We start from the raw sequence: 15,351 nt of genomic DNA, 5'->3' as shown, positions 1-15,351 counted from the left end.
AGGGGCAGAGGGAGAGGGAGAAGCAGACTCCCCAAAGAGAAGGGAGCCTGACATGGGACTCAATCCGGGACCCTGGGATCATGATCTGAGCTGAAAGTAGATGCTTAACCAACTGAGCCACCCAGGTGCCATCTTTGCCTTTAAGAGTTAGCTGCCAATTGCTCATTTAAAAGTAAATTCTATTTTTCTCTGACTGCCTTTCAACCTTCTCCTCTCTTTGGTTTTCAGCAATTTACAAGATACACATAAATTTGTTTTCACTTTGTTCACCTTCCTGGGGTTGATAGGCTTTGTCAATATGTAATTTGATGTGTTCTGTCAGTTCTGGAATATTCACAGACATTATCTCTTTCACTCTAGTTTATAGGTAAACTGATTTACAAAAGTGAATTTTGAGGTTTAGGAGACATTACCTTAGCAAACTCATTATATACATTTTTATATGCTTTTCCTGAAAGAGTTCACTGATGATCTGTATATACAAGTTTAGTTTAAAGCATAGTGTGTGGATGAGATGAGAGCATCACCACTGGGGAAAACTTTTAGCTGTGCTTTGTTGAAGATTACTCAAAGTGGAGTTCAACCTCAGGAAGGAAGAGTGTTCTAATTATGAACGAGCCTTCCCCAGAGCATCATGTAGAAATCGTCAACATATATGCCACAAATTTACCATCGCAGATGTAGATTGAAGTCTTTATTAAAGGCAGTAACAAGTTGAATACAGTGCAAAAGAGCAACAATATAAATGCAAGAGTCACATATTGGAGGAGAATTAAAAATAAGGGAGATTTATATTTTTTAGGCTTGTTAGAGTCTATTAGGGGAAAAAATCCCTTCTATTAATCTTTTTTTTCATATTCCAAAGAATAATTAATATAAACATGTCACTCCTCACGAACAGCTATCATGATATTTGATTCTTGAAAATTCTTTTTATTTGTCCCTTTCTGAAAGATACATCCAGGGGAGAAAAATATAAATCTGCTTGCATAAGCATATCTGACTATTTCCAACAAAAGCAATATTCTTACAACTTGGTTTAATATGATCTATTGTTCTGGGGTTAGCATAGCATAATGATTATGCTAATGATCTCTAGAGTAAGACTATCATGGCTTAAATCTTGTTTCTAATTCTTGCTAGCTACATAATCCTCTCTGGACCTCAGTTTATTAATATGACAACAGTAATGACAGTATTGTCTCATAAGATTATTGGGGCAGTACATGCTTTAATATATGTAATCACTCAAGTATTACTAGGAATATTAGAAACAATCAATAAACATTAGCTATTTTAAGGTGCCAATTGTGACCAGATTCCCTTTAGTTTGTACGTCTTATGTGATTTCTACTCCTCCCCATTTATTTACTAAGGTATGAAATTTTTATATATTAGTATATACTTCTATATGCAAATATGTTAATAATTTTAAAATCACATAAACATTTTAAGTCCATTTTTTAATATTTTCAGTTTGATTGAGATCTCTGCTTATAATGTATTGAGTTGAGAATCTTGAAATCACACAAGATATTAAAAAGTTTATAATTATCTTCTCTATAAGAAAATATGGTAATGAATTGATTATGGGCTGCACAGAATGTTTTGTTCTTCAGTGTTGTTCTACTTATATATTTTTGTTTTTGTTGACTGTGCTTATTGTTTCATATCCATTAAACCAGTACCAAGACCAAAAAAAAAAAAAAAAAGAAAATATGGTAATGAATATCATGTCATACACTTCCAATTCTTCCTTGCCATTTGTCTTGATAAGACTGGAGCTCAGTACTTCAGAACAATTTCCTTGTTGCCAAGATTTTATTTTTCAGTGGAAATAAAATATCAATTTTCTTCAGAAAAGACCAGTTACCTTGACAAACAAAAAGTACATGCATGAAGATAACTTTGTCATCATGTTTGCTCAATGTATTATGATTTTTGTATTATTATTTTTAATTATGCTCCCTAATTTCAAGAGTTACATGAAACTTTTTTCTGATACCTATGCCATAGTTATCTAACTTTGATGTTATATTTATTAATTGCATATATACATCTAGATTTAAACAGTTTATATTTGGTGCCAAGATTCCCATTGCAATTCAATACATACCTCTGCTTTGCTATATTATTTTGCAATATGTAGTGTCATTTTGCTTAGCGGTTTCATGTGTCATCAGAACCCCTTCTAGACAATGAACTGAAATTCATAAAATTTGCAAAGGAAAATACATTTTAAGACTGTTATCATTTTCAAACAGTGTTGCAAATAAAATAGAAATCTAACATTTCTTCAATATAACTTAGCCATTCATTTTTTTTATTATTAACTGAGGAATAAATTGTAAAATATCAGCAAGTAACTGATCTAAAATATGAACTTTTCCTTATGGCACATACTTATGAGTTAATTACTGGTGCTTTGATAATTGTAATTTTCTACATCTGATTGATGCCATTCTAAGCAGTTAGTAAACCTGGACAGTCAAGACATAATGACCTAAGTTATATTTGAAGCAAACATCTTAGACATAGCACACATCCAATCAAGCACAAAGTACTATTTATTCTATCACTATTTATTCTATCACATTGCTTCATATATCTGTTCCCTTCTTCACAGTACCATGATCTTTTTCCTATTCAGATTTTCATTATTTTTGTATTGAGCTATTATAATATTCTACACTGTTTCTATCTTTACCTCTAGCGCTTTCTTATCACTATTTTCTTCAAAATGCCTCTAGAATTAACACTTCCAGTGCACAGCTTGAGTTATGCTACTCTATCAACCATCTGCAGACTATCAATTGTTTATATGCTAAAATTCAAACTAAAAGGAAAAGTTTACAAAATTGTATCATTTTTCTTCACAGCTCCATTTCGAGCTATCTTCAAATAGGAAAACTTTAACCCACATCATTTCACATTGATGTGCTTTGTTTTATTTTGAAGGATCTGGAATTCCAGATGGCATGACCTGAATTTAAAAAATAATACGCAAACAATGAATCATGGAACACTACATCAAAAACTAATGATATAATGTATGATGACTAACATAACATAATAAAATTAAATTAAAAAATAAAATAAAAAAAATTAATAATAATGAAAATAAGATTGAGTGGAATGTTCCTAGCTTAAATTTATTTTAGTCTGAATGGCTCATGGTTACTTCTAACAGATTTTGGAGACTTCACACAAATTATAAAGAAAATCTTCCTGCATGCTTCCTTTACCAAGATTTGATTTCAGTCCAATTAGAAGAACATGAAACTTGCTGGACATGGGGCTTCAACTTAGTCAAGCGCAGACGCTTATCACCATGATTTTAAGTTCTCTGGACCATATTACTCCAGCTTGAGTCCCAAATGCGTTTCTGGACACATGGGAATCAATGTAATAAATATTGCTGGGTCATTCCCTCAACAGACCACTTAGAGTATTAAAGTTGAGTATTTTTGCTATGCCAATTCAATGGATAAAGAAGATAGTATTATCATCAACTTTCCATTCCCTCAAACTTGCATCTTTCATATTTGTTTCCTAAACTGGATTATTACATATTTTAAACATTTTCTCCTGTGAAGGATGCTGCTAGTCACTGATGGGATGTTAGTTGAATACAGACCTACAACTTTTCTTTCTTGTTTAAAATGAGAAGCCAAATAATTAAGTTAAATCTTATCAATTGAATAAGCAAGCCATGCTTAATTAAATTTTGGACCAAGAACATTCTTGTTTGTTTACAAAGTTGCCCCTCCATTTCTGCCATATGTTTATTCATTCCTGGTTCATTTACATACTAAAACCTAAGTATCCAGGAAGATCTTCCTTCTGATTGGTAATTCACAGATAAGATTAGGTACTTGACACAGGGAAATACTTCTGCTGGTTCAACTGCTTCTCTCTTCTCTCCTGCTTATTAAGACAAAGTTTACTAATAGTGAAACAGAAGAAAAAGCTGTGTTTATTAGGATATTTCACCAATTTATTTTATTTATTTCATTCACAAGTTAGTATTCCATACCTAAATTATATTGGTGTCTTCATGACTTTTCCAAGATATGTTGATCAAAATAGTATGTGCAATTGCTTCTAAGCACAGCTTGGTCCTCACAATAAAATAGTCTTCTATACTTAGTGATTATTTTAAAACAGGCTTTAAAAGCACAATATCTTAGATGAGTACCCATCAGAATCCTAGTTATACTTTTTTTTTGATATTTACTACCCTATGTCTGTCATACCCAAATACAATTTCTTCATTTCTAGAATATAATATTTTTCTTTTTAAATTATTTTCTCTTTTACACAAGTAATACATGAATTTATTTATTTTACAAAAAAAGTGAGTAAATGTATACACTGTGAGGAGTAGAGAAGAGTCCCTTTCATAGTCCCTACAATACCACTTACTTCAGCAAAGACAATTCTGTAAATAGCTTTATATATACCATTCTAATTGTTTACATGTCTAAATACTCTTTAATATTTCCATCTTCCATATTAACAGACTATTGCTTACTTTCATATTAATAATTATTTCCATATTAACAGATAATTATATATATGATTTCTTTTCTTTATATATGTGTATGTATTTGTATGCATGTATACTTCATCCTTATTTTTTGTAAATAAGCTTGATAATTTCATACATCAAATGTGTATGAGAAAAAAATGTGTATGAGAGTGTTTACTGTCAAAGTATTAACCCAAACCTATTGTTAAATATCTGTCATTTTGAAAAGCTTACTGTATTATATACTAAATATATATATGCCATAGGTATGAGCATGCATGCATTTATTTTATACCAGTACTATAATGTTACTTATAGCTTAATAACTTTATAGACTATTTTGATACCCGACAAGACTAGATCTGTACCTCTCTTGTCTATATATTTCAATCTGTATTGTGTTAATCTCATACATTTTTACTTCTTTGTATAATTTTAATTAATTTATTTATCATGAAAATATACTTGCCTTGGAATCACATAAATCTTAGATGAATTTGGAAGAGTATTATCATCTTCACACTATTAATCTTCCTACCAAGGAGCATTTAATATATATTTAATTCATTAATGCCCTTCTTTATGCCTTTTAACAAAGTATTATAATCTCATATACATTATTACGTATATGAATTTATTTAATAAAAAATGTTCACTGAGTACCTATAATGGGTTACCATAATATTTGAAAGCAAAGGATAAAATGTAGAGCAAATACAGACATGAGCTGTGTTCTAAAGAAGCTACCAATCTAGTGGGAAAGACAGACATTGAATAAATAACCACACAGATATACAGGTAAGACTGTGAAAGATGCTACAAATGGTGGTACATAAGATACTGTAATAGAGGAAGCTGGCTTAATTATAAAATTATAAAGGAAAATTTATTTTCTGGGACAATTGATTACTCTAGGATTTAGTTACTCCAAATAACTGTATAAGTAAGGCTACATAGGGTAAAAGGAATAGTTTATGCATATGCTCAGTAGCCAGAGAGATCATGGATCAAGTTACAATTCATGTCAATCTGCCCAGAGAAGTCCTGATTCATCCTTGTCGTCCCAGAGTAATTATTAACAGCATCTAACGCATTCTTAAAATTATCTTTGTCTCTTTTTTTAAAATTATCCTTGTCTTTACAATGGTAACTTTAATCATGAGTCATTTAATGAACTAAAAGACGGCAACTGTGGCTGGAGCCTAAAGAGTGAGAAAGTATGTGGTACTAGCTGGGGTAGAGATCCATAGACCGAGTAAGAAAGAACTTTATAAACCATGTTAAGGATTTTTAGATTATATTGAATTTAGAGTATTAAGAAGCTAACAGTAAAAGTATGGTGAGTTTATAAAATTTATATTTTTGAGGAGGTTACTCTGGAAATTGATTATAAGTCATGAGTGAATGTAGTTAGATCCCTTGGCGGCTTGTAGAGTAGGAAGAGAGAGGAAGGGAGAAAGAGAGAAAGGGAAGGAGAGGGAGAGAGCGGGTGAGGAAGAAGGAGATTGTCTTGGATTAGATGGATAGTAATGCAAATGTAAAGAAGTGTATTAATTCACTAAGTTGAGATAATTAGTAGCAGTTAGAAACAGAGATGACTCCTAGGTTCATTTCACTAAACATCAACCACCAAGAAAGACAATAGTATTAAAGCATCTGATTTTTCCCTTGATGTTGGTAAGGATCCAGGTTGGGAAGATAGTCTGTTTGGAAATATAGTATGCTAGTTGTTTTTAAAGATATCTCAGAAGAAATGTTAGTAAGAGACTTAAAATGAGGACCTAGATATTGGACCTTAGTTCTTGTTTGTATATAGTAACACTACATTAACTTTGTATCTAGCTTCCTTATTGAAGTGTTCTTTTATTCTGATTTTTTTCAATAGATTTCCTTGTAATATATGGGTAAGAATGCACATCATCTGCAGATAATTTCAGTATTTAACTTGTAATATTTATATTATATCTAAATAGGTTCTTCTGTATGTTTGCTTTTCTTTTGCCAGGACATCCAAAGAAATGCTGAAGGATAGTAGTTCTATCAGTCATCCTTGTCTTCCTTATTCTATTGAAAATGAGTCTAAATTTTTACTATGAAAGATATTTGATTCTTACAAATCAAATTAAATATATTTCCTTCTACTTGGAGGTATTTCTTTTTCTCCTCAATATGACAAATTTCTTGATAAATATACAAGCCCATCCATGATTTTAACCAGAATTTGGTTATCACATAATATCCTTTCAGTATAATAGTGGATTATGTTAGCTCTTGTATGTAGGATTTTTGCTTCTATGTTTGTCAAGGGTGTTGTCCTAAAATATTTTCCTGTGTATGGAGATAATTTGGAATAATGCTATGCTTCTCTTCCTGATCTGGTTGGCACTTTTCTTTCTTTTCTTTTCTTTTTTTTTGTTAGTTTATAAACAGTTTATCTCAAAGTCAGATTAGTTATTAAGATATTTTCAAATTCATCCTTTAAAAGTTATCAGTCAGGGACGCCTGGGTGGCTCAGTCCATTAAGCATCTGCCTTCGGCTCAGCTCATGATCCCAGGGTCCTGGGATCGAGCCCCGCATCGGGCTCCCTGCTCAGCGGGAAGCCTGCTTCTCCCTCTCCCACTCCCCCTGCTTGTGTTCCCTCTCTCGCTGTGTCTCTCTCTATCAAATAAATAAATAGAATCTTTAAAAAAAATAAAAAAATAAAAGTTATCAGTCAGGTATCTACGTGAAGGTATATCACTGATTATTTATCTACAGAATATAGAATATATTTATCTATAGAATATAGTTATTTTATCAATTTTTCTACATTATCTTGAGGCTTTTATCATGTGTCTTTGCAGGAAATCATACATTTAAACAAGTTTTTTGTGTTTATTATTAAAAATTATATATTTTGCTTTATTCTGAAACAATTCACTTTGAGATTATAATTGATTTAGATGTAATTATGCTTTTTTAATAAATTTATTTGCTATGTGTTTTGAATTGCTCTTTTCTCTGACTTATAAATCGTATTTATCTTACTTTCTATATTTGATGAAATTTTTCACATTTCTGTCCTGTTAATAGTGCTGTGTTATAGATTTATTCTTTTAAAAGCTAAATATTTTTTGTAATGTAATGAAGTATTGAGTTTGAGCAATGTGTAGGCTCAGTCCAGTATTGTGATCATTTTGCTTTATTTTTTTGATGAATACCTACGCACCATCTTTTCTTTCCTCTGTTAAATTCTCTTTTTCAAATTACTTGATTTGATGCCCTTATAGTTCATTTTTAACTGCCCCGATAGATAAATTCTATAACTGTTTCCAGTTTTTATTACATCTCACAATTGGTGAATCTAATGTTGTTATGATATTACAAAATATAGAATGCTGCTATTATTTTCCACTTTTATTAAAATACCCAACTATTCACTGACATCTTTGATAAGATCACTTGGGCCTTTGCTATTGATAATTCAATAAATCACTGATTTGATAAAATACTCATATAATTAAAATATATGAAATAAGAAAATACCTTCAGGAAAATATTGCAATCAATTTAAAGACCTTTAAAAATTATATTCTAGTAATTTAGAACAAATTAATGAAATAGCTCTAAAAAATACTTACCCTTAGCTGTCATAATCGCAGCTAGTCCCAGAAAAATAAGATAAAGGAAGGCAAATAATATTGCCACAGGGCACCATGGAGACTCTGTCCAAAGAGAGGGAAGTGAGCTACTATGATGATCAATGAAAACAAGATTCTGTAGTTGGGGTTAGAAAGAATTTTGGACAAGAACATTCAACTCACTTGAATTGGACTGAAATCTAAGCTTATGAGAGCACTGAATTGTGGGAAAAATATACCTCAGCCTGAGAAGGTAACTCCCAGACTTATTTTGCAGGTTTGGATACAGCCAGAGAATATATGAATATTTTTATGTAGGAACGGATTATGGACTAACAAGTTGCCCTATTAAAGAATTCTTTTAAAGACTACAAATGAGTATTTTTAAGTCATTTTTAAAAAAATGACTTCTTTGTTTTTATAGTAGAACTAGGTTAAGAACAAAATTCCTGCATTAGCTGTTGGTCCAGACCGATATTCTGTGACAGTTTTGATAAAAGTTTATTTATCATGAGATATCTCATAAGCTTCTTTTTTTTTAATAGAAATAATACAAAAGGGACACTGTGCAAGACTAAAATATCAAACTGAGAAAGGTATATATGAAACATTTTTTTAAATTATTATTCTATGGGTATGGTACATTATTCTAAGCCATGTGGCCATCAGTGATACATTGTCATTGGCTTTTAATGCAGCCCTTCATGTCAATATGACCATTTTAAAGGTGTTGATATGAGAGATGAACTCCGATTCAGAGGTTTGTCCAGGAATATTTGTTTTTATGATTGGTTCATTAAAATATTCAAGCAAAAAAGGGGAACCTAGAATTTTAAATGTTTTTTACCGTTCATCTTCAACTTGCTAGTTGTTTTTCTCTTCTCAATACTTGAAGAGCCATGAGCTCTGACTTCTGAGTAAGTTATACTTTCGTCACAAAACTCTAGAAAATATATAAGAAGAACACATAACAACTATTTATATATAATTAATATATGTATGTGCATATACATATCTGATACACAAACATACAATTGAAAAGCATACTAAAACTGGAAACAAAAATTATGTTAAAAAAAGAAGAAGATAGTAGGAAGGGAAAAATGAAAGGGGGGAATCAGAGGGGGGAGAAGAACCATGAGAGACTATGGACTCTGAGAAACATACTGAGGCTTCTAGAGGGGGGTGGGGTGGGGGGATGGGTTAGCCTGGTGATGGGTATTAAAGAGGGCACGTACTGCGTGGAGCACTGGGTGTTATACGCAAACAATGAATCATGGAACACTACATCAAAAACTAATGATGAAGACTATACTTTCAGGGATCATTTCTATAGTTCGTTACTAGAAAAACTAATGATGTAATATATAGTTATTAACATAACATAATAAAATAAAAAAATGTAAAATAAAGAAAGAAAGAAAGAAAAGAAAAAAAATTGCCCCATCCTATGCTTATGAGAAAGTATTAAAATTTGCTCAATCATGTAGCTGCTTTGTAAAATATGACAATTCTTTGTCTTTTTTAATTCTTAGTTTCTTTATAAAATAAAGATAACCATTCATAGATATATTGTGGAGATTAAATGTATATAAAATCGATAGCATACTGTTTGAAGCAATCATGTACAAAGGTATATGAGGAAAAAAATCATGCAAATGATCTTATTATTGTAGAAGTAGTAATAGTAGCCATGTAGAATAGTGATTGTAAGAATATAATGGGCAGTAGCATTAAGAGTAACACTGGTTGCAAAAGCAAGAGTAGAAATATAAAACTTAATTTAAATGCCTATCTTGCCCCTTCCTCTAGTTGAATTTAATCTTAATTAAAAGAGCGTGAAAAAAATCATCTGATTCTCATTAGGTAGGTAAAGTCCCTTAGCAATATATTGCATGTACTCCTTTAGTATACAAGTAAAGTAGAACTCAGCCACCAAGTCAGTAACATTTTCTGAATGATCTTAAATCTAACCCCATTGTAAATATTTACTTATCAAATGATGATTGTCTGAAATTTAAATCATCTTCAACTGGAAAATCCGAAATTGATTCATACAGAGAAAAGATTTTTAATTCCTCATTTGAATGTATCTGGCTATGAACTTTGTTGTTTATAATATTATTTTCTCATTAAATAAAGGGACTACTTAGCAATAACGGCAGTATCTGATTTTACCTGTATTTATTTCATGAAATTCCACTGGCGAAGCATGAAGATCAAGACAAGGACGGGACAGTGCCGATGTGTTTGGTTCCATAGTTTCGATCAGATTGCCCGGGTCAGATGATGAGCAGAGTGTTAAGAATGAGACAGAATCCAGAAAACAGATCTCCATATTGCATCATCAGACAGGATGTTTACTCTAACTTTATATGTAAACTACTTTCTCCACTTAAGAAAATAAAAGGTAATGTAATCCAGTCCCTATAGATTAAATTTGTTATTCTTCTATGCATAATGAAGCACATTTTTATTCCCAAAAATAACGTTTAAAATTATCTTAACCATACTAATTTCTTCTCTGCCATATTTTTAAAAAAGAATGAATAAACAATAAATACTAAAACATTTACATAAATAAATGATATACTGTATTTGAATAAGATTATAACAGATACTGATTTTTGGAAATATCTTTTTTATAGTTATAAGTATCCATTCTCATTACAAATAATTGAAAAGATATTAGAATGACTCCTATAGAAAGTGAAAATGATACAACCCTGTTTCCTCAATGTACTGTTAACATAATTATTCATAACTTTCTAATTTTTCAAGTGACCAATGAATGTTTTGTTTAAAAAAGTAAAAAGAATAATTTAACTATCAATAAATTAAATAATTAAATGAATTATAATGTCTTCCCTCAGTAAAGCTTATACAGTCATTAAATATAAATAAGGGAGTTCTTCAAATACAGATATGGATAATATTCCATAATATATTAAGTGGTGAAAAGTCACAAAGTATTTCATAACATGATTTTATATTATATTTTGTAGGAAAATAAATGTTGTTATGCATGTGTTTCTAATACAATAATATCTGCCTAACCTGGTAATTTAAGATTGTAGTGTAATAATATTTAAGTGACTAACTTGGTAGATTTTTAGTTTACCTATGTGGTTTTCCATTTTTGTGTGACTGTTGAACATTTATTTTTATCGTTGGTAGGAATAAAGTGTTTTATTTTCAGCTAAAGTATGCTCTGATATATTCACACCACAGTGACCACAGGGGCCCCTGCCCTCACCTTTGATCAATAGAATTAAACTTCACAACAAAAGTATATAATTTGGGAGACCATAGACCATTCTTGGGCCTTATATTGTTTTGGAAGAGTGTAAAGATAATGATCAATTTCAGACACTGATAATTTGAGTACACATGCATTAAATTCTAGAGTAAATGCTGACAGGATGGAAAATATAACTTCAAAAAAAATTAGGGAAGAAACATAGATTGAGAAAAATAAATAAATACAGAAGAAGCTAGAAAGGAGGGGGGAAAGCCCAAGAATAAGTAGGACAAAGAGAAAGCACAAAATTATGATATTGGTAAAAAAGAAAATATACCTGGGATGCCTGGGTGGCTCAGTCAGTTAAGCATCTGCCTTTGGCTTAGGACATGTTCCCAGGATCCTGGGATCAAGTCCCACATCCAGCGCCCTGCTCAGCAGGGAGTTTGCTTCTCCCTCTGCCTGCCGCTCTCCCTGCTTGTGCTCACTCTCTCTCTCTCTGACAAATAAATAAAATCTTAAAAAAAAAAGAAAATATATTGTCAATAAATGTGAACGCTCTAAATGCTCCAGTAAAGAGATAAAAATTAGCACATGGCTTTAGAAAAAAATGTTATATGCTATTTACAAAAGCCGCATTTAATAGATAAGTATGAAGTGTTTGAAAATAAGAGATGAAAATATGCATGATGCACACAAATTAAAGCAATTATAGCTTCTAAAATCTGACAAAATACACTGTGCAAAATGTAGTATTTAAGGTAGATTTCTTAATAATTAGTATAAAAGTTTCAATTTGGTAGTAATATATCACAATTTTGATATAATATTTTTTAACAATTTATTTATTCATTTTAGACAGAGAGTATGAGCAGGGGGAGGGGCAGAGGGAGAGGGAGAGAGAGAATCTCAAGCAGACTCCCCACTGAGCATGGAGCCAGATATAGGGCTGGATCTCACCACCCTGAGATCACAACCTGAGCTGAAACCAAGAGTTGGACACAACCGACTGAGCCACCCAGGCACCCCTAATATAATCTTTTAATATAACTTCAAAATATAACAAAGATAAATGATATGTGTATACAGAAAGAGAAATAAACATAATGCAATCATTTAAGGAAATTTTAACATACTTCTGACAAACATCAAGCAGACCAAAGAGATCAGATTTGGACAATCTAATGAAGTTTCAAACAATACTGTTTCTTTATTGAATAAAAATGCCAATTTCTCTCAGGTTTTGTTTGAAAAATACATATTTTTTTCCCTCATGCTTGGGAAACCCGCCTGGGTATTGAGTTTTATCTTGATTCATTTTCTGTCGATATAGCACATGCATCATTCACTTTCTTCTTATTTCCATTTTTGCTGTTGAAACAGCAGGTAGAATATATGTTGCTTATTTGCAGTAATTGCCTTTTCCTTAGTGCTGCTTTTGGAAATTTATCATTGTTCTTGGTGTTCTTCAGTTTCTACTATAATGTGTTTTTTTGTGAAATTCTTTTTTTTTCTTGTATTCTGCTTGATGTTAATTAGACTTCATAAATATGTGGGGTGGTGTGTCATTATCAGTGGATTGAAAAAGTCTTCGCTATTAATTTCACAGAGACCACATCTCCTCTTTTTGCTTTTCACTCTGAAATGCTACCTTTGACATCTAGTGAGGTTGCTTCATATTTATCTTTTTCTTTTTGCCTCTATATGCTATATTTTGACCAGTAGTTGCAGAAATGTCTTCCAATTCATTAATTTTCTCTTCATCTGTGCCAAGGTAGATGATAAATCTATCCAATATTTTATTTATTTTATTTTATTATTTTTTAGAAATTCTATTTAGTACCTTTTCAGACCTATTTGATCATTTTTAAAGTTTCTTGTTCTCTAAACACATTTCTAAATTCACCTTATATTTCTTTTTTTTTTAACTTTTTATTTATTTATTCATGAGAGACAGAGAGAGAGAGAGAGAGAGAGAGGCAGAGGGAGAAGCAGGCTCCCAAGGAGCAGGGAGCCTGATGCGGGACTCGATCCCAGGACCCTGTGATCATGACCTGAGCCGAAGGCAGATGCTTAACCATCTGAGCCACCCAGGCGCCCTCACCCTATATTTCTTTAAACATAGTAAATACAATTAAAATTAAGAATATAAATATACATATAAATTTATACAATGTGTTTGATAATTGCAGTAATGATTTAAAACCTTCAGCTGTCATTTTGTTCCTGCTGCTTCTTTCCAAAATGACTTGTTACTTGTGTGCTTAATTTTTCAGTATGTTTGTTTCTGGCACTGAATTTCTTATCTGCCTTACTAATTTATTTATGGGAATTTAATAAGCCTGGGATGAAATGAGTTGTTCTAGAGAATATTTACACTTTCTTCTGTTAGGTGACAAAGAAACATTACTAATTTTGGATACTTTTAAAATACTGGGGGAGTGATGTCATCAAGATGACAATAAAAGCCATTCCTGACTTCCATCCCCTTCAAAGAAGACCAACCAGCAACTATCCATAGACAAGACACCATAGGGAAAATCCTAGAACACAACAGTGAGGGTAAAGTACCCTTTTGGACTACAAAGACCAAGAAGGACTGCATTAAAAGGTAAGAGTAATTGTTACACTCTGATCATCACATTAATAGAATGAAAGAAAAAAATCATATGATCATATCAATAGATGCAGAAAAAACATTTGGTGAAATAAACATCCGTTCATGATAAAAACTCTTAAAAAATTAGGTAATGAAGTCACGTACCCCAACATAATAAGGCTATATATAATAAGACCACAGCTAACATTGTACTTAATGGTGGAAGATTGAAAACTTTTCCTTTAAGATTAGGAATAAGACAAGCTACCCACTCTCACCACTTTCATTCAACAGAGTACTGAAAGTCCTTGACAGAGTAGCCAGACAAGAAAAAGATATAAAAGACATTAAAATTGGAAAGGAAGAAGTAAAATTATCTCTATTTGCAGATGACAAGATTTTATATATACAAAATCCTAAAAACTCCACCAAAAATCTGTTAGATCTAACCAATGAATTCAGAAAAGTTGCAGGATACCAAATTAATACCTAAAAATTGCAGCATTTCTATACAGTAACAACAAATAATCTGACAAAGAAATAAAGAAAACAATCCCATATACAGTAGCATCAAAAACAATAAGATACTTAAAGTACTTAGGAATAAATTTACCCAAGGTGGTGAAAGCTCTCTACTCTGAAAACCATAAAACATTGATGAAAGAAATTGAAAAAGGTACAAATAAATAGAAGGATTATCTCATGTTCATGGATTGAAAAATTAATATTGCTAAAATGTCCACACTACCAAAAGCGATACTTCCTGATTTGAAGCTATATTAGAAAACTGAATTGAAACAGTATGGTTCTGGCATAAATACAGACACATAGACCAATGGAACAGAACTGAGGACCAAGAAATACACCCTTGCGTATAAGGCCAACTAATATTTGATAAGGAAGCCAAGAATACTCAATGGAGAAATGCCAGTCTCTTCAATAGTGTTTGGAAAATTGGATATTCACATGCAAATGGATGAAAATAGACCTCTCTCTTAACTACTCACAAAATTTAACTTGAAATGGATTAAAGATTTAAATGTAAGGCCTGTAACCATAAAACTCCTAGAAGTAAACATAGGAAATAATCTTTACATGGGTCTTGGCAAAGATTGTTTGGACATGGCAACAAAGCAGAAGCAACAAAAGCAAAAGTAAACAAATGGGATTACATCAAATCAAAAAACTTCTGCACAGCAAAAGAAATGATCAACAAAATGAAAAAGCAACCTACTGAATGGGAGAAAATATTTATAAACCATATCTCATAAGGGGTTAATATCTAAAATATACAAGGAACTCGTAGAACTTAATAGCAAAAAACCCCAAATAATCCAATTAAATAATGGACAAAGGACT

General features: G+C 31.5%; 1 protein-coding gene and 1 pseudogene across 1 annotated transcript in view; both read left to right on the top strand.

Annotated features, from left to right (window-relative positions):
* The first annotated feature begins 9,457 nt into the window (after positions 1–9,457).
* On the top strand, positions 9,458–9,534 carry LOC113923317 (annotated as a pseudogene).
* An 889-nt stretch (positions 9,535–10,423) lies between these two features.
* KLRD1 (killer cell lectin like receptor D1) overlaps positions 10,424–15,351 on the top strand; it is a 37,467-nt gene continuing 32,539 nt past the window's right edge. The window contains exons 1-2 of the mRNA XM_027594119.2: positions 10,424–10,562; positions 13,786–14,004. The gene's annotated coding sequence lies outside the window, so the exon portion shown is untranslated. The remainder of the gene's footprint in view (positions 10,563–13,785; positions 14,005–15,351) is intronic.

This window comes from Zalophus californianus, chromosome 9, assembly GCF_009762305.2.
Source record: "Zalophus californianus isolate mZalCal1 chromosome 9, mZalCal1.pri.v2, whole genome shotgun sequence".
In the NCBI taxonomy this organism is placed as follows: Eukaryota; Metazoa; Chordata; class Mammalia; order Carnivora; family Otariidae; genus Zalophus; species Zalophus californianus.
The sequence above is the reverse complement of the archived record's forward strand: the minus strand, read 5'-3'. Positions and strand labels throughout refer to the sequence as shown.